The sequence below is a fragment of the Mesoplodon bidens genome (assembly GCF_964165515.1).
Source record: "Mesoplodon bidens genome assembly, chromosome: X".
Taxonomy (NCBI): Eukaryota; Metazoa; Chordata; class Mammalia; order Artiodactyla; family Ziphiidae; genus Mesoplodon; species Mesoplodon bidens.
The window spans coordinates 30,207,648-30,229,319 of NC_138163.1; positions in this window are offsets into that span (position 1 = coordinate 30,207,648).

The following is a 21,672-nucleotide window of genomic DNA, read 5'->3' on the forward strand; positions in this document are numbered from 1 at the left end:
ATACTTAGAACTAGACATGACTTCTGCTTTCTTGAACCATAACTCCAAATTGACAGACAGACTTAGAGCTGAAGGAAATGACAAGAGACTATAAGAGGTAGGACTTTTTCTACTTAAATATGTTTCTTTAAGTGTGGTGACATTTGTAATTGAGACTGCATTTAACATATTTTTGCAGATTTCTTTGTTTTAGTGGTTACACTAGTCACTGCTTGGTCAAAGGGTGGAGTCTAGGTTAAAGAATCTCTGTCACTAGATGAAGATATTTGCATGGAAAATCACATTAGAACCTCAAACAACTAGAGTCCAATTAAGTGTACTCCTTAATTAATTGGAATATTCAAGTGATGCTTCAGGTTTAGGATAAAATGATAGATAGCTGGAAACCATTCCATATCAAGCAACTAGTGACTGAGTTATTTGTTCATTCATTAGCTTAGCAGTAGACACTGGGTTTACTGACAAAGGACACAGTCCTTGCATTCAAATTACAAACAGAGAAATAGATAAATGAATGATTACAATGAAATGTTCTAAGTGTGGACCTCAGCACAGAATAGTATAGGATGCGTAGGACAGACAACTATGGAGATATCAGGGAAGGGTTCTTGAGGTGGTGCTATATGAAGCTAATTTTGAAGAATTCACAGAAATAGGCCAAGTGATGTGGTGGAAAAAGGGCACAGGGCACTCTAAGCAGAGGAGAAACATGAGGGAAGAAGGCATATAGTAAGAACTGCAAGGAGTTCAGTATGGCTGCAGCGCACAGGAAGACATGGGCTGTGGCAGAAAAGAAGTTGGACCAGTAGGCAGAAGCCAGACCACGAAGAATGTGTACATCAGGTTAAGGCATTTAGAATGTCTCTTGATGACATGGGGGAGTTACTGAAGAATTTTCAGATGCAAGGACTCATGGCTGTGTTTGCAGTTTAGAGATTTCTCTGGTCCAATGTGGAGCTGGTTTGGAGAAGTTAAGACAAGAAGAAAGAAGCATAGCTGGGTATTATATTAAACCAGGTAAAAAATGAAGAGGTGGTAGTTGGATTAGAAGGGATGGAGGCAGATATCAGAAAGCAAGAAAGATTTATGAGGTTGAGTGGACAAGACATGGTGAATTTGACACAGACTGAGATATAGAAAAGAGGAGAACTAGAAGGATAAGATGTAGGGACACTGATAAATTCACTTTTGTATATGCCAAATACTTGGAGGTGAAAATCACATTTTCCAGGGTCTTGGACTTTGGCCAGTGGCATACAGTCTGCCAATCCTAAGGCCTTGTACCAGCCTCATTTAGTAAAGAGAGATTCAAGTATGTTCACTAGACCAGATTGATTAAAGAAAATCTCACATTAAACTTCAGTTGCACAGCAATTTAATTAGCTAGAACCTGCCATTCCCATAGCATCTCTCTTATTGAAGCTTTCTTGTAGTTCTTAGAAGATAAATCTATCCTGGAGTTGGATAATCTATGATATAACTGTCACTTTGGCCCTTTCATTATTTTTAAAATGCATCACGTTTCCCTAATCACTGCCAAGGAGACAAGGAGCAATCCTCTACTTTACAATTGATCAAATTCTCTTTAGTCTGATTTTTGCATTCTCTCATACCCCCAGAGTGGATCTGTTATTTTTTCCTTGACCCTTCACTCATAGGCGTTATTGATTTTTCCTGAAGGGTGCCAAAGCAATTACTGCCTACCTCTTCCTTCATCCTCCATGAAAGGATCTAAAATGGCTTCTTAGGGCCCTACAAAATCAAGGGTTGTTTACGCCAATCACACAACTCAACATTTTTTCTCAGCTTTTCAAGATAGAAGTTTAAAATGCCTCCTGATTAAAGTGCTTCTGTGATTGTTGCTCTGCATCAAGGTCTATACTTCCTTTTTCTTTCCTTCACAGCCCATGAAGCAACATGGGGCACAGCCTCGAGTAAACAAAATGCTGAGAAATGAAGGAGTTCAGATTGCTATTATTTCCTCCTTACCTGTCTAAAAACTAGTGGAAACTTCTTTGTTTCTCTTGTTTTTACTTACAGTCCTTTTTAGAGTGTCTAAATCTACATTGTTGCCCAGTGTGCCTGTGCTAGTGAATCAAATTGAATTGACCTTTGATGTTTCCTTTGATGAATGGTCTTTTCAGGACCGCTGCCATTATTCTGAGCTTTATTGATCATTGTCAGTTACAGATTAAAAGAACATGGCAGGAGGGTCAGACAAAGGTGGGTTTGACTTCTGATTCTGTCATTTACTAGCTGTGTGACCTTAGCTACGTCATTTAATTTTTCTGAGCTCCCTGTTTCCTCATCTGTAAAAAGGCAAAATCATACACATTCCGCTTTCTTCTTGGTCTTGATGTGGGTTTCAAATCAGGAAAGAATACTTTTCCAATTTCCAGACATAAACACGTGTAACTTCGTTACTTGTAATCTGTAATAGGGCATATACTTAGAAGGTATGGGAGAAAAAAAAGTGAAAAATTTTACTGCTATACTCTGAAAGATACAATGAATAATGTATGGTGATTGGCAGAGTTTATGTGTTAAAGCAAAGATATTTACAGAAAGTTAGTTTTTTGAAAAAAAAACATGAGAACTAACGTTTATTGGTCACTTACTAAATGTTAAACACTGTTCTATATGCTTTCGATGAATATCTCATTTTCTGGTCACAAGAGTGAGCTAGATATTATTATTAGGGGAATTTTACAGATGAGGAGACTTGTTCCAGTTCACCCGGATACTAAATGGAAGAGAGAATTTAAATTTGGGCCTGATCGAAAAAGTATGATTTTAGCCACAGTGTGGTTGGACTTCATAATCTTGATATAAGCTTGTTTCACTTTGACTTGCCAATTTATCCTACAACTATATTGCAGCGTAACAATCTAAGTTAACTGGGGTACCAGTTTTGACTGTGTGCAGGGGAGGAGGTAGAAAAGTGCCAGCAGCTATACAATGCAGTGAGTGATGCTTCCTAAATTTTAGAAGTTACCTTTTCACTGATTTCTGTGTCAACCATAGGAGTAGATTTAACAAAGTCCAGAACAGATACTCAGAGAGAAAACTCTTGAAACCACTTTTGCTCACTAGACTTTAAAATTCTAGAAGGAAAGGCACCCATTCCTGGCAGAGAGGCTGGCACATAGTTGGTATCCAATGAGTGTTTGATTTTTTTCTCTTATTTCTCAGCAGAGCTTTTATCTACCCTGAACCCCTGTTGACTGTGACTAGCTGTATAATTAAGCAACTCTGCAGAAACCGGCATAAAATGAGATTCAAATATAGTGTTTGTGTCTACCAAGCACTTCTTAAAAGTTTCTGTATACAGGAGGATTTGTATTTAATCAATTGTGAAGCATGACCAAGATATATAATTTACCTTGAAAAAATCTCTGGTTGATAAATGTTTAGGAAATATAAGGTGTATCACATTGAAATGAAATATATATTAGGTTATTTTAGATGAAGTGATTTTAGACAAAGACAACTGGAAGGAATCTTGAGAGTTCACGTAGACTCCCCCTACACCTTAACTTTGAGGAGGTACGTGCCAAAACTTTACAAAAATCTCTGAGGAATTACATGATGGTTAACACTAGTTGGAAAGGGACTATGCCAGTCTTCTTATTAAAACATTTCCCTATGTTCCTACCTTTATCGTTAGGGTAATAATTTTCAAATGTAATCAAGAATCAGAATCACCTAGAGCAGCAGTTTTCAAACTTTTTGCATTTATGATCCCATTATACTCTTAAAATTTATGAGAACCCCCTAATTTTTTACCCATTCCATAATTACCAAAAGAACATAGTTTCATGAAAACTTATTTTCCAAAAAAATAGTAAAATAATGAAGTTGTTTTACATTTTTTGTAATTCTCTTTTAATATCTGGCATAACAGAAGGCAACTATGCTATCGTATCTTTTTCTGCATTCCATCTGTTGCAATATGTTGTTTTGTTTGAAGTATAGGAAAAACTGCAGCCTCACTCAGATATATAGCTGGAAAGAGAGGGAGTATTTTAAATAATAGTCTTTATAGGTGATTGTGGATATTCTTCTTTGATACTATCCCAAAATTCAACAAGTGGTAGTTTTTTAAAGGTTTGTTACAATATTGCTTCAGAAACCATGTTAATGAACTTTTCATACTCTGTTTCATTAACATCCATTGATTTATTTTGCACTCTGAATGGATCTTTGACTCATCATGATGTTCTAATATCATTTATTGGTTATTTGGGAATTTTTAATTCAGTGAGTTATACAGATCTTCTAAATGTTGACAAATTTTTATATAACATCAACAATAACATTTATTAATATCAACACTGATCTTAGAAAAATCTTTAAGGGTAGGAAACTGTCAGGCTCACAGTTGTAGATCCACATTTTACAAAATTTGAATTTTCCCTTGAAAGCTTGAATTTTATCATTGGCAACAAACACCATCTCTGGTTTTCCTTGAAGTGACAGGCTCACTTTATTAATTTCTTAAGAAAATACCAAGAAATGAGCAAGTCTGAATAACCATAGTTTGTCAGGCTTTCAAGTGAAAATAGTGTTCAATGAGAAAGGTAGACAACCATCATACCTTGGCATGTCAGAAGTGCTTTATGCAGATTTTGCATTTTGTTACACAGAATATTAAAAAGGCACATACTTGAGGATCAAGATTTAACAAAATTAATAATTTTAATGCTTTACCAAGGGCAGTTTAAAGTGAAACTGGCTTTTTTATTAAATCACAAATGAATGGCAGTGAAGAATACAATGATGACTAGTATTATGTGGTGTCACCACTTGGAGTCAAGGCACCATTAGAGCAAATGTCAGCACAATGAAAAAGACAAATAATGATTCTTATTATAAGAATAGTTTTGAAGACTGCCTGAGCCAGTGAATGTCAGGGGTCTGAAGACCATACTTTGAGAACTCCTGACCTATAGACCGTCTTAAAATGCTGATTTTTTTTTATTTTGCCAGATTTGCAGAAATTCCAATTCAAGAGTTTGGGAAGGGGTCCAATAATTTGTAACCTTAAATAGCACTGCAGGGCTTTCCTGGTGGCGCAGTGGTTGAGAGTCCGCCTGCCGAAGCAGGGGACACAGGTTCGTGCCCCGGTCCAGGAAGGTCCCGCATGCCGCTGAGCGGCTGGGCCCGTGAGCCATGGCCGCTGAGCCTGTGCGTCTGGAGCCTGTGCTCCGCAACGGGAGAGGCCACAACAGTGAGAGGCCCGCGTACTGCAAAAAAAATAAAAATAAAAAATTAAATAAATAGCACTGCAGAGGATTTTGAGAAAGTGGCCTATGGAACACATTTTGAAAAATACAGCATTATAGGAGAGATGCCTTCACTTTGGGTATGATTATATGAACTGGAATATATACCTGCCTAAAACAACTGATTATTTACTTTAGTAAAATTAGTCACCTAGCTGCTTTATTGATTTGTTTATTCTATCCAAAAGGTTGAGTTGATAGTCCTTTGTGTATATTAATTTTCTGTCTTACATCTCCCATATCCGCTTCTTTAATTAACTTTTGTTTTCTTCATGTTGAACCCGTTTAGACTCTGTCTTTCTTTGATAGGTTGTGAAAGTTAAAATTAGGCAGACATGCCATCCTTTTAGGCTCTGACCATGCTAAGAAGTAGTATCTGCTGTGTTTTCACATCTTAAAATAATCAAACTGTTCTTCCCCTTTGCTATTCCTTCTCACCTGTAGCTTTCTAGCCCACTCTCTGCCTTTGGAATTCTGACCATGACTGAGTTCCCTGGGGAAAGTCAAAGAATATAAATGAGTCTTGCCCTGGACTTTGTAGTTGAACAGCCTGGGCTCCTTTAGGTATTCTGTCAAAGAGGAAAAGAGTGAGCGTGAGTTGGAGAGAAAGCTTGAAAGTGAGTATGAGCCTCCCTTATGTAATTGGCCTACTTCTCTTCCCTTTCCTAACAATGAAATATCTAAAACTGGGACTCAGCCACTCCTTTGATCTCTCTTCATCTTTCTCTCTACAAATATCCTGCAACTGGCTGCCTGGCTTCAGAGATTTTTTTGAACTTGAGAGAATTCAAGCCCCAACTGAGTAATCCTTGATACCCCATTGTATTGTTTTGCTAAAATGTACAAGTAACTTGCAGAGCTCAACCCTTTAGTCTTAACATCTTCCCAGGTGAGAATAGACTGCGTTGGTCTTGTTTGCATTTTTGGTTTGACCTGTTCACCTCACCCTTTAGGCCATTTCCTTTGATTTTAAGGAGTTAGGTTTTATGACCTCCAACACAATTATGGATCACTGTTAGTTTCCAAAACATTTGGGTAGTGCTAAGCAAAATTTGCTACCCTAAATGCTCAGGCTGACAGTATGACATATCAGTGAAACAGGCTTTCAATTATAAAGTTGCTTTGGTTTAAATCTTGCCTCAGAGTCATAATTTGTGTAATGGTGGTTTTGGCATAAGTTAACTGAAAAGAGCTTTGTGTAGGATACACTTTGTTAAAAACCTGCCTTCATCATAGTTGAAAACTTTAAAGGGAATATAATTTTAATGTTCAAAGATTTTTAAATAATGGGTATGTGACACTGAAACATTTAGCACTTCGTTTTTGAAATCTGACTTTCAAATCTGAATAATCTTGCCATATTTACTGACCCAAGTCCGTGCATAGCTATGCATATATGTACAGAGCTTTTTAAACTTTAAAGATTAAGCCCTGGTGCATGCAAGAAATTTACAGCAAATAAAAAGCTCCCGATTACACTTCTATTCCTAAAACTAATTGTATATTTGTGCAAGTAATACTTTCAGATGGTATCAGGTGTTAGCAAATACACATAGTTGTGGAGTTTGCCCTCTTTAATATAAAATTCAAATCTATTTCTGGCAAAGCAAACACATTTTAAAATCAATTACTCCAATCAAGTCAGGATCTTTCTTCCTGAAACCATCAACAACAGCAATCAAACAACTTTGGGAATAGAAAAATAAACTAAACCATCATACATGCATTTGCACATTTTGTCTTCTATACATTAGAAGTTAAACGGAGTTGTATTTTTGTCCATGACTTCTACTGATTTATATGCGACAGGATAATTTATTGTGTTATTGATTTCTGTATTATTCTCACTGAAGGGGATGTTTTTTTCCTTCCCTATCCTGAAAAATAGGCAAAACTCTTTGGTTTTTGCTATGGCAGAGGTGAGAATGGAGGATTGTTAAATTTTGAGTCACTGAAAGGAGTAGTTTCCAGAAATGCAGAAGGTGACCTCCATCCGGGCCCTTTGATTTTCAGAAACAGTTTCCCGGAAGGATTGTTTAAGAGGACAGGTTCCACCTAGAGAGTAGAGCGTTTGTGTACAGCTTTCCTAAGTCTGATAGGTTTCCAGGAGCAGAGACAAAGGAATTTACTTGCTCACAGGGCTCTAGATGAGTGATTACTACATAATGACCCTAGAAGTTTGACCATATGTATCTTGGACTTGAGAACAATTGTGAGGCTACTTGTGAGTGAATCTTTGCTCAGTTAAGCAGACTATAACAGGAGGCAATCTGAATCCATCACAGCAAAATGACTAAATTAACTTGGATTGTCTCCTTGACAGCAGAATTCTGTTTCCTAAAATAAAACTTAAATGATAACAACTATTAGGTACTATGGACTTATATCACCCCTCAATTTCCAGTCACCACTTAAGCCTGGGATTCTGGTATAATCCTGTGAGGGCTGGGGGACATGTCCCCAAAATGACTAACACCGTGTTTAATGGACCATTTGGGCACATTACATAATTGGGAAATGTAATGAATTCCTTAAATCCAGATATTGTGGAATAAAATCATATGTGTAACAAATGCATCTGTCCAAACCAGTAATCAATGAGTGGTAGTATTTTTCTCACTAGTCTTCTGATTTTCCTAATTTACACTTAGCTCACTTTTTATTCAAGTATAACACTAATTATAGTTACATGAAATCCTGCTACTGAAGAAAAAGTACTCCTGGCCCATTTGAAAATATATGACGGCATTTTCATTTATTTTTGTTAGCTGACCACCTATTAGTGTGACATAATTAAACAAATTAAAGTACTTGTAAAAGATTGGTCAGTGTTGAGGGGATTGAAGCTTGTACATTAAATACTTATTTTGATTTAGATTATGTGGAGAATTGAATGACAGAAATCTGGACTTGAACGAAGACAGAGCTATACTTTATATCACACACTGTTATCTAAAGGTACACTTATTCATAAATTCCCTGAGACCATAAAGTGAGTTTTATGCTCTGTTCTTTTTCTCAATGACTTACAGGATTGTTTACTATATGTTTACTATATACTGCAGAATTTCTGGTGTGTGTAGATAGCAAACTGGCCACCTGGAAAACCTATTTAAGCTTAGGGGAAATTGCCCAGTTCATGACATGGATATAGGAAGCTTTAAGGAAAAGATCTCACAGCTAGTCTAGTTTATTTTTTTGACTGCTACTTGCCTTCCACATAATAAACCCCAAATTGAAGGCTTTGAGAGTCTGTATTTCTGTCACTACACCATGTAGTAAGTGGTAAACCATGCATTATATATATATATATATATATATATATATAGCACATACACATATATACATATATATGTATACACACACATGCACACATACACACATATATATACATACACACATATATATACAAACACATCTCTAAATCAGAGAAAAGGTGGTTGGAAGAGGACCATACCCCTTCCTACTTCTTTGCCCGTATTCAATCATAAAAGACTCATTCAGGAAAAACAAAACAAAACATAACAACAAAAGCCAAAGTGAGTGGTCTGGTTACTAGTTCAAAATTAATACAAAAATATTCAAATCATGAATGACCTTGAATTCCCCCTCAGGAGGTGTTTTTTGTTTTTTTTCCTAAGTATAGTTGGTTTTTAATATTACATTTTTTTTTGGTTTCAGGTGTACACATAGTGATTTGATGTTTTAATAGATGATAGTCCATTTAAAGTTAATATCAAATATTGGCTATATTCCCTGTGCTGTACAATATATCCTTGCAACTTATTTATTTTATACTTAGTATTATAGTTTTTAACCTCTTAATCCCCTACCCTAATCTTGCCCCCCAGTGATAATCACTAATTTGTTCTCTATATCTGTGTCTGTTTCTGTTTTGTTATGTTCATCTGATTGTTTTATTTTATAGATTCCACATATAAGTGATAGCATACAGTATTTGTCTTTCTCTGTCTAACTTATTTCACTAAGGATAATAACATCCAGGTCCATCCATATTGTTAAAAGTGGCAAAATTTTATTCTTTTTTATGACTGTGTAGTATTCCAGTGTGTGTGTGTGTGTGTGTGTGTGTATGTATGTGTGTGTGTTTGTGTATCTCACATCTTTTTTTTTAATTAATTTATTTTATTTTTGGCTGTGTCGGGTCTTCATTGCTGCACGCAGGCTTTCTCTAGTTTCAGGGAGCAGGGGCTATTCCTCATTGTGGTGCATGGGCTTCTCATTGCGGTGGCTTCTCTTGTTGCAGAGCACGGACTCTAGGTGTGTGGGCTTCAGTAGTTGTGGCTCACGAGCTCTAGAGCGCAGGCTCAGTAGTTGTGGTGCATGGGCTTAGTTGCTCCTCGGCATGTGGGATCTCCCCGGACCAGGGGTCGAACCCGTGTGCCTTGCATTGACAGGCAGATTCTCGACCACTGTGCCACCAGGGAAGCCCTCAAATCTTCTTTATCCATTCAACTCTTGAGGAACACTTAGGTTGCTTCCATATCTTGGCTATTGTAAATAATGCTGCTTTGAATATTCAGGTGCATACATCTTTTCAAATTATTGTTTTCATTTTCTTTGGATATATACCCAGGAGTAGAATTGCTAAATCTTATGGTAGTTCTGTTTTTAGTTTTTTAAAATTTTGGTTTGGGGGAATACCTGTTTTTATTTTTTATTTATGTATTTATTGAAGTGTGCTGGACTTAGAATGTTTCAGATGTACAGCAAAGTGATTCAGTTATATATATTATATATATATATATTCTTTTTCAGATTGTTTTCAATTATAGGGTATTATTAGATATTGAATATAGTTCCCTGTGCTATACAGTAGGTCCTTGTTGTTTATCCATTTTATATATAATAGTGTGTATCTGTTAATCCCAAATTCCCAATTTATCCCCCCCCACTTTCCCCTATGGTAACTATAAGTTTATTTTCTATGTCTGTGAGTATATTTCTGTTTTGTAGATAAGTTCATTTGTATTTTTTTTTAAAACAGCTTTATTGAAATATAATTTACATATCATAAAATTCACTCATTTAAATTGCACAATTACAAACACCATAGTCAATTCTAGAATGTTTTTTTTAAAATTTTTTAAATTAGTTTCTGCTTTATAACAAAGTGAATCAGTCATACATATACATCTGTTCCCACATCCCTTCCCTCATGCATCTCCCTCCCTCCCACCCTCCCCATCCCACACCTCCAGGCGGTCACAAAGCACAGAGCTGATCTCCCTGTGCTCTGCGGCTGCTTCCCACTATCTATCTACCTTACATTTGGTAGTGTATATATGTCCATGCCTCTCTTTCGCTTTGTCACAGCTTACCCTTCCCCCTCCCCATATCCTCAAGTCCATTCTCAAGTAGGTCTGTGTCTTTATTCCCGTTTTGCCCCTAGGTCCTTCATGACTTTTTTTTTTTTAATTCCGTATATATGTGTTAGCATACGGTATTTGACTTTCTCTTTCTGACTTACTTCACTCTGTATGACAGACTCTAGGTCTATCCACCTCATTACAAATAGCTCAGTTTCGTTTCTTTTTATGGCTGAGTAATATTCCATTGTATATATGTGCCACATCTTCTTTATCCATTCATCCGATGATGGACACTTAGGTTGTTTCCATCTCCGGGCTATTGTGAATAGAGCTGCAATGAACATTTTGGTACATGTCTCTTTTTTAATTATGGTTTTCTCAGGGTATATGCCTAGTAGTGGGATTGCTGGGTCATATGGTAGTTCTATTTGTAGTTTTTTAAGGAACCTCCATACTGTTCTCCATAGTGGCTGTACCAATTCACATTCCCACCAGCAGTGCAAGAGTGTTCCCTTTTCTCCACACCCTCTCCAGCATTTATTGTTTCTAGATTTCTTGATGATGGGCATTCTGACTGGTGTGAGATGATATCTCATTGTAGTTTTGATTTGCATTTCTCTAATGATTAATGATGTTGAGCATTCTTTCATGTGTTTGTTGGCAGTCTGTATATCTTCTTTGGAGAAATGCCTATTTAAGTCTTCTGCCCATTTTTGGATTGGGTTGTTTGTTTTTTTGCTATTGAGCTGCATGAGCTGTTTATAAATTTTGGAGATTAATCCTTTGTCAGTTGCTTCATTTGCAAATATATTCTCCCATTCTGAGGGTTGTCTTTTGGTCTTGTTTATGGTTTCCTTTGCTGTGCAAAAGCTTTGAAGTTTCATTAGGTCCCATTTGTTTATCTTTGTTTTTATTTCCATTTCTCTAGGAGGTGGGTCCAAAAGGATCTTGCTGTGATTTATGTCATAGAGTGTTCTACCTATGTTTTCCTCTAAGAGTTGGATAGTTTCTGGCCTTACATTTAAGTCTTTAATCCATTTTGAGCTTATTTTTGTGTATGGTGTTAGGGAATGATCTAATCTCAAACTTTTACATGTCCCTGTCCAGTTTTCCCAGCACCACTTATTGAAGAGGCTGTCCTTTCTCCACTGTACATTCCTGCCTCCTTTATCAAAGATAAGTTGGCCATATGTGCGTGGGTTTATCTCTGGGCTTTCTATCCTGATCCACTGATCTATCTTTCTGTTTTTATGCCAGTACCACACTGTCTTGATTACTGTAGCTTTGTAGTATAGTCTGAAGTCAGGGAGCCTGATTCCTCCAGCTCCATTTTTCGTTCTCAAGATTGCTTTGGCTATTCGGGGTCTTTTGTTTTTCCAAACAAATTTTGAAATTTTTTGTTCTAGTTCTGTGAAAAATGCCAGTGGTAGTTTGATAGGGATTGCATTGAATCTGTAGATTGCTTTGGATAGTAGAGTCATTTTCACAATATTGATTCTTCCAATCCAGGAGCATGGTATATCTCTCCATCTATTTGTATCATCTTTAATTTCTTTCATCAGTGTCTTATAATTTTCTGCATACAGGTCTTTTGTCTCCTTAGGTAGGTTTATTCCTAGATATTTTATTCTTTTTGTTGCAATGGTAAATGGGAGTGTTTTCTTGATTTCATTTTCAGATTTTTCATCATTAGTGTACAGGAATGCCAGAGATTTCTGTACATTAATTTTGTATCCTGCTACTTTACCAAATTCATTGATTAGCTCTAGTAGTTTTTCGGTAGCATCTTTAGGATTCTCTATGTATAGTATCATGTCATCTGCAAACAGTGACAGCTTTACTTCTTCTTTTCCAATTTGGATTCCTTTTATTTCCTTTTCTTCTCTGATTGCTGTGGCTAAAACTTCCAAAACTAGGTTGAATAAGAGTGGTGAGAGTGGGCAGCCTTGTCTTGTTCCTGATCTTAGTGGAAATGGTTTCAGTTTTTCACCATTGAGGACAATGTTGGCTGTGGGTTTGTCATATATGGCCTTTATGATGTTGAGGAAAGTTCCCTCTATGCCTACTTTCTGCAGGGTTTTTATCATAAATGGGTGTTGAATTTTGTCGAAAGCTTTCTCTGCATCTATTGAGATGATCATATGGTTTTTCTCCTTCAACTTGTTAATATGGTGTATCACATTGATTGATTTGCGTATATTGAAGAATCCTTGCATTCCTGGAATAAACCCCACTTGATCATGGTGTATGATCCTTTTAATGTGCTGTTGGATTCTGTTTGCTAGTATTTTGTTGAGGATTTTTGCATCTATGTTCATCAGTGATATTGGCCTGTAGTTTTCTTTCTTTGTGACATCCTTGCCTGGTTTTGGTGTCAAGGTGATGGTGGCCTCGTAGAATGAGTTTGGGAGTGTTCCTTCCTCTGATATTGTTTGGAAGAGTTTGAGAAGGATGGGTGTTAACTCTTCTCTAAATGTTTGATAGAATTCACCTGTGAAGCCATCTGGTCCTGGGCTTTTGTTTGATGGAAGATTTTTAATCACAGTTTCAATTTCAGTGCTTGTGATTGGTCTATTCATATTTTCTATTTCTTCCTGAGTCAGTCTTGGCAGGTTGTGCATTTCTAAGAATTTGTCCATCTCTTCCAGGTTGTCCATTTTATGGGCATAGAGTTGCTTGTAGTAATCTCTCATGATCTTTTGTATTTCTGCAGTGTCAGTTGTTACTTCTCCTTTTTCATTTCTAATTCTATTGATTTGAGTCTTCTCCCTTCTTTTCTTGATGAGTCTGGCTAATGGTTTATCAATTTTGTTTATCTTCTCAAAGAACCAGCTTTTAGTTTTATTGATCTTTGCTATCGTTTCCTTCATTTCTTTTTCATTTATTTCTGATCTGATTTTTATGATTTCTTTCCTTCTGCTAACTTTGGGATGTTTTTGTTCTTCTTTCTCTAATTGCTTTAGGTGCAAGGTTAGGTTGTTTATTCGAGATGTTTCCTGTTTCTTAAGGTGGCACTGTATTGCTATAAACTTCCCTCTTAGAACTGCTTTTGCTGCATCCCATAGGTTTTGGGTCGTCATGTCTCCATTGTCATTTGTTTCTAGGTATTTTTTAATTTCCTCTTTGATTTCTTCAGTGATCACTTCGTTATTAAGTAGTGTATCGTTTAGCCTCCATGTGTTTGTATTTTTTACAGCTCTTTTCCTGTAATTGATATCTAGTCTCATAGCATTGTGGTCAGAAAAGACACTTGATACAATTTCAATTTTCTTAAATTTACCAAGGCTTGATTTGTGACCCAAGATATGATCTATCCTGGAGAATGTTCCATGAGCACTTGAGAAAAATGTGTATTCTGTTGTTTTTGGATGGAATGTCCTATAAATATCAACTAAGTCCATCTTGTTTAATGTATCATTTAAAGCTTGAGTTTCCTTATTTATTTTCATTTTGGATGATCTGTCCATTGGTGAAAGTGGGGTGTTAAAGTCCCCTACTATGAGTGTGTTACTGTCGATTTCTCCTTTTATGGCTGTTAGTATTTGCCTTATGTATTGAGGTGCTCCTATGTTGGGTGCATAAATATTTACAATTGTTATATCTTCTTCTTGGATCGATCCCTTGATCATTATGTAGTGTCCTTGTCTCTTCTAGTAGTCTTTATTTTAAAGTCTATTTTGTCTGATATGAGAATTGCTACTCCAGCTTTCTTTTGGTTTCCATTTGCATGGAATATCTTTTTCCATCCCCTTACTTTCAGTCTGTATGTGTCTCTAGGTCTGAAGTGGGTCTCTTGTAGACAGCATATATATGGGTCTTGTTTTTGTATCCATTCAGCCAATCTGTGTCTTTTGGTGGGAGCATTTAGTCCATTTACATTTAAGGTAATTATCGATATGTATGTTCCTATTCCCATTTTCTTAATTGTTTTGGGTTCATTATTGTAGGTCTTTTCCTTCTGTTGTGTTTCTTGCCTAGAGAAGTTCCTTTAGCATTTGTTGTGAAGCTGGTTTGGTGGTGCTGGACTCTCTCAGCTTTTGCTTGTCTGTAAACGTTTTAATTTCTCCATCAAATCTGAATGAGATCCTTGCTGGGTAGAGTCATCTTGGTTGCAGGTTTTTCTCCTTCATCACTTTAATTATGTCCTGCCACTCCCTTCTGGCTTGTAGAGTTTCTGCTGAGAGATCAGCTGTTATCCTGATGGGGATTCCCTTGTGTGTTATTTGTTGTTTTTGCCTTGCTGCTTTTAATATGATTTCTTTGTGTTTAATTTTTGACAGTTTGATTAATATGTGTCTTGGCATATTTCTCCTTGGATTTATTCTGTATGGGACTCTCTGTGCTTCCTGGACTTGATTAACTATTTCCTTTCCCATATTAGGGAAGTTTTCAACTATAATCTCTTCAAATATTTTCTCAGTCCCTTTCTTTTTCTCTTCTTCTTCTGGAACCCCTATAATTCGAATGTTGGTGCGTTTAATGTTGTCCCAGAGGTCTCTGAGACTGTCCTCTGTTCTTTTCATTCTTTTTTATTTTGCTCTGCATCAGTTATTTCCACTATTTTATCTTCCACCTCACTTATCCGTTCTTCTGCCTCAGTTATTCTGCTATTGATCCCATCTAGAGTATTTTTTATTTCATGTATTGTGTTTTTAATCGATGCTTGATTCATCTTTAGTTCTTCTAGGTCCTTGTTAACTGTTTCTTGCATTTTGTCTATTCTATTTCCAAGATTTTGGATCTGGGAAATAGAATCTTGGATCATCTTTACCATCATTATTCTGAATTCTTTTTCAGGTAGACTGCCTATTACCTCTTCATTTGTTAGGTCTGGTGGGTTTTTATCTTGTTCCTTCTCCTGCTGTGTGTTTTTCTGTCTTCTCATTTTGCTTATGTTACTGTGTTTGGGGTCTCCTTTTTGCAGGCTGCAGGTTCGTAGTTCCCGTTGTTTTTGGTGTCTGTCCCCAGTGGCTAAGGTTGGTTTAGTGGGTTGTGTAGGCTTCCTGGTGGAAGGTACTAGTGCCTGTGTTCTGGTGAATGAGGCTGTATCTTGTCTTTCTGGTGGGCAGGTCCACATCTGGTGGTGTGTTTTGGGGTGTCTGCGGACTTTTTATGATTTTAGGCCGCCTCTCTGCTAATGGGTGGCGTTGTGTTCCTGTCTTGCTAGTTGTTTGGCATAGGGTGTCCAGCACTGTAGCTTGCTGGTCGTTGAGTGAAGCTGGGTGCTGGTGCTGAGATGGAGATCTCTGGAAGATTTTCGCCGTTTGATATTATGTGGAGCTGGGAGGTCTCTTGTGGACCAGTGTCCTGAAGTTGACTCTCCCACCTCAGAGGCACAGCACTGACTCCTGGCTCCTCAATTTGGGATGATTTGTTGTCTATTCATGTATTCCACAGATGCAGGGTACATCAAGTTGATTGTGGAGCTTTAATCCGCTGCTTCTGAGGCTGCTGGGAGAGGTTTCCCTTTCTCTTCTTTGTTCTCACAGCTCCTGGGTCTCAGCTTTGGATTTGTCCCCACCTCTGCATGTAGGTCGCCGGAGGGCGTCTGTTCTTCGCTCAGACAGGACAGGGTTAAAGGAACAGCCTCTTCGGGGACTCTGGCTCTCTCAGGCCGGGCGGGAGGGAGGGGCACGGAGTGCGGGGCGAGCCTGCAGCGGCAGAGGTAGGCATGATGTTGCACCAGCCCGAGGCGCGCCGTGTGTTCTCCCAGGGAAGCCGCCCCTGGATCCCGGGACCCCGGCAGTGGCGGGCTGCACAGGCTCCCGGAAGAGCAGTGTGGACAGTGACCTGCGCTCGCACACAGGCTTCTTGGCGGCGGCAGCAGCAGCCCCAGCGTCCCACGCCCGTCACTGGGCTCCGCGCTTTCAGTCGTGACTCGCGCCCATCTGTGGAGCCGCTTTAAGCAGCGCTCTTAATCCCCTCTCCTCACGCACCAGGAAACCAAGAGGGAAGAAAAAGTCTCTTGCCTCTTCGGCAGCTCCAGAGTTTTCCCGGACTCCCTGCCGGCTAGCTGTGGCACATTAGCCCCCTTCAGGCTGAGTTCTCGCCGCCAGCCCCAGTCCTTTCCCTGCGCTCTGACCGAAGCCCGAGCCTCAGCTTCCAGCGCCGCCCGCCCTGGCGGGCGAGCAGACAAGCCTCTCGGGCTGGTGAGTGCCACTCGGCACCGATCCTCTGTGCGGGAATCTCTCTGCTTTGCCCTACCCAGGTCTGTGGGGAGTTTCTTGCCTTTTGGGAGGTCTGGGGTCTTCTGCCAGCATTCAGTAGGTGTTCTGTAGGAGTTGTTCCACGTGTAGCTGTATTTCTGGTGTATCCGTGGGGAGGAAGGTGATCTCCGCGTCTTACTCTTCCGCCATCTTACCCGGAAGTCCCAATTTGACTCCATTTGTATTTTTTTAATTCAACATATAAGTGATATTATATGTGATATTTGTCTTTCTCTGTCTTACTTCACTTAGTATGATAATCTCTAGGTCCATCCATGTTGCTGTAAATGGGAAAATTTCACTCTTTTTTATGGCTGAGTAATATTCCATTATATATATATATATATATATATATATATATATATATATATATATACCCCATTTTCTTTATCCATTCATCTGTCAATGGACATTTAGGTTGCATTCATATCTTGGCTATTGTAAATAGTGCTGCTGTGAACATTTGGGTGCGTGTGGCTTTTTAAATTAGCATTTTCATCTTTTCTGGATATATGCCCAGGAGTGTGAATACACCTACCTATCTAAGGAGACAAAATACCTGTACTCCAAAAAATATAAGATGCTGATGAAAGAAATTGAAGACCACACAAACAAATGGAAAGATACACTGTGTTCTTGGATTGGAAGAATCACTGTTCTTAGAATGATTGTACTACTCAAGGTAATCTACAGATTCAGTGCAATTTCTATCAAATTACCAATGGCATTTTTCACAGAACTGAAACAAAAAATTTTAAAATTTGTCTGGAAACACAAAAGACCCTGAGTAGCCAAAACAGTCCTGAGAAAGAGGAATGGAGCTAGAGGAATCATGTACCGTGACTTAGGACTATACTATAAAACTACAATAATCAAAACAGTGTGGTATTGGCACAGAAACAGCTACACAGATCATTGGAACAGGATAGAAAGCCTAGAAATAAACCCACACACTTATGGTCAATTAATTTAAGACAGAGGCAAGAATATACAATGGAGAAAAGACAGTCTCTTCATTAAGTGGTATTGGGAAAATTGGACAGTTACCTGTAAAAAATGAAATTAGAACATTTTATAACACCATATATAAAAATAAACTCAAAATAGATTAAAGACCTAAATGTAAAACTGAATACTATAAAACTCCTAGAGGAAAAACAGGCAGAACAGTCAGACATAAATCATAGCAATAATTATTTGGATCCACTTTCAAAAGTAATTGAAACAAAAGCAAAAATTAACAAATGGGGCCTAATTAAACTTAGAAGCTTTTACACAGCAAAGGAAACCATCGACAAAACAAAAAGACAACCTATGGAATGAGAGAAAATATTTACAAATGATGCGAACTACAAGGGCTTAATTTCCAAAATGTACCAACAGCTTATACGTTTCAGTATCAAAAAGAAAATCCAATCAAAAAAAGGACAGAAGACCTAAATAGACATTCCTTCAAGGAACACATACAGATGGCCAAAAAGCACATGAAAAGATACTCAACATTTTTAATTATTAGAGAAATGCAAATCAAAACTACAATGGGGTAATACTTCACACAGGTCAGAATGGCCATCCTTAAAGAATCTACAAATAATAAATGCTGGAAAGGGTGTGGAGAAAAGGGAGCCCTCCTATATTGTTGATGGGAATGTAAATTGGTGCAGTCACTATGGGGAACAGTACGGAGGTTCCTTAAAAAAAAACTAAAAATAGAGTTACCGTATGATCCAGCAATACCACTTCTGGGCATATACTGTATCCCGAAAAGATGAAAATGCAGTTATAATTTTTTTTGAGGAAATGCTGTACTGTTTCATAGTGGCTATACCAATTTACATCATTACTAACAGTGTCCTAGGTTTCCTTTTTATCCACATACTTGCCAACATTTGTTATTTATAGATTTTTCGATACAGCTATTCCAACAGATTGAAGGTGAGATTGAGGTTTTGATTTGCATTTCTCTGATGATTATCAACGGTGAGCATCTTTTCATGTGCATGTTGTCCAACTATATATCTTCTTTGGAAAAATGTCTCTTCATGTCTTCTACCCACTTTTAAATTGTGTTATTTTTTTATATTAGTTGTATGAGCTGTTTATACATTTTGAATATTAACCCTTTATTGGTCATATCATTTGCACATATTCTCTCCCATTCCTTAGGCTGTCTTTTCATTTTGTTGATGGTTCTCTTTGCTATGCCAAAGCTTTTAAGTTGTATTAGATCCCATTTGTTTATTTTTGCTTCTTTCTCCTTTGTCTTAAGAGACCAATACAAAAAAATATGGCTTCAGTTTATGTCCAAGAATGTTTTGCCTATGTTTCCTTCTAGTAGTTTTATGATTTCTGGTCTTACATTTACGTTTTAAATCCACTTTGTGTTTACTTTTGTATATGGTGTTAGAAGATGTTCTAATTTCATTTTTTGACATTTAGCTGCACAGTTTTCTCAGCACCACTTATTAAAGAGACTATCTTTTCTCCACTGTAGATTCTTGCCTCCTTTGTGTAGATTAATTGAACATAAGTGAATGGGTTTATTTCTGAGCTCTCTATTGTGTACATTGATCTATATGACTTTTTTTGTGCCTGTACCATACTATTTTGACTACTGTAGCATTGTAATGTAATATGAAGACAGGGAGCATGATACCTCCAGCTTTATTCTTTTTTCTCAAGAATTATTTGGCTCTTTGATGTCTTTAATGGTTCAATATAAATTTTAATATTATTTGTTATAGTTCTGTGAAAAATGTCATGGGTATTTTGATAGGGATTGCATGAAACCTGTAGATTGCTTTGGGTATTATTGTCATTTTAATAATATTAATTATCCCAATCTATGAACATAGGGCATCTTTCCATTTCTTGCTGTCAGCTTCAATTTCATTCATCAGTATTTTATAGTTTTCAGAGTATAGGTCTTTTACTTCCTTGGTTAAGTTTATCCCTAGGTAGTTTTGTTTTTTGCGTGCTATTTTAAATGGGACTGTTTTCTTGTTTTCTCTTTCTAATAGTTTATTATTAGTATATAGAAAAGCAATATATTTCTGTATATTAATCTTGTATCCTACAATTTTCCTGAGTTCATTTATGCTAGTATTTTTTTGTTGGCAACCTTAAGGTTTTGTATATACAGTATCATGTCATCTGCAAACAGTTACTGTTTTACCTCTTCCATTCACATTTGGATGCCTTTTATTTCTTTTTCTTGTCCGATTGCTCTGGTTAGGACTTCCAAAACTATGTTAAATAGAAGTGCTGAGACTGCGCATCCTTTTCTTATTCCTCATTTAGAGGAAAAGTTTTCAGCTTTTCACCATTGAGTATGATGTTAGCTCTGGGTTTACTAGAAATGGGCTTATTATGTTGAGATAGGTTCATTATACACCAACTTTGATGAGAGTTTTTTATCATGACTGGATGTTCAATTTTGTCAAATGATTTTTCTGTGTTTATTGAGATGATCATGTGATTTTTATCCTTTCTTTTGTTAATGTGGTGTATCACACTGACTGATTTGTAAATATTGAACCATTCTTGTGACTCTGGAATAAATCCCACTTGAACATGGTGTATGATCCTTTTTATATATTGTTGAATTTGGGTTGCTAGTATTTTGTTGAGGATTTTTGCATCTATGTTCATCAAAGATATTGGCTTGTAATTTTCTTTTTCTGTAGTTCTTTGCCTGGTTTTGGTATCACGGTAATGGTGACCTCATAGAATGAATGTGGGAGTGTTCCACCCTCTTCAAATTTTTGGAATAGTTTGAGAAGGATACGTATTGTATTAGCTTTTCTTTTTATGTTTATATTTTCTTATGTGAAGCTGTCCAGTCCTAGACTTTTGTTTGCTGGGAGAGGTTTTTAATTAAAAATTCAATTTCATTATTAGTGATGGGTCTGTTTAAATTGTCTATTTCTTACTGATTCATTCTCAGAAGATTACTTCTAGAAGTTTATCCATTTCTTCTATGTTGTCCCATTTTATTAGCATATAGCTTTTCATAGTATATTCTTATTATTTTTTAATCTTTCTGACATTTCTTGTAATTTCTCCCATTTCATTTCTTATTTTGTTCATTTGGGTCCTTTCATTTATTTTTGATGTGACTGGCTGATGGCTTACCAATGTTCTTAACTTTATAAAAAAAAACAGTGCTTGGTTTCATTGATCCTATTTTATCTCTATTTTTAATTTATTTTCCCTTTGATCTTTGTTATTTCTTTCCTTCTGCTGACTTTGGGCTTTGTGTGTTGTTCTTTTTCTAATTCCTATAGATGGTAAATTGTTTATTTGAGATTTTGCTTGTTTCTTGAGATAGGCCTTTATTGCTCTAGACTCCCTCTCAGAACTACTCTTGCTGAATCCTATAGATTTTTGAAAGTTGTATTTTATTTTCCTTTGTCTCAAGGTATTTTCTGATTTCCTCCTTGACTCGTTAGTTTTTTGGTAGCATGCTGTTTATACTTCACATATTTATGCTTTTCTCATTTTCCTTGCTGTAATTGATTTCTAGTTTCATCTTGTTGTGACCACAGAAAATGCTTTATATAATTTCTCTCCTCTTAAATTTATTGAGGCTTGTGTTGCAGCCTGTTATGTGATCTATTCTGAAGGGTATTATATGTTCACTTGACAAAAATATATATTATATTGTTTCTGGATGGAGTGTCCTATAGATACCTGTTAATACCAACTGGTCCAGTATGTCATTTAAGACTACTCTTTCCTTATTGATTTTCTGTCTGCATTATCTGTCCATAGATATCAATGGGTTATTAAAGTCTCCGACTATTATTGTATTATTGTATGATTGTCAATTACTCCCTTTATGTCTGT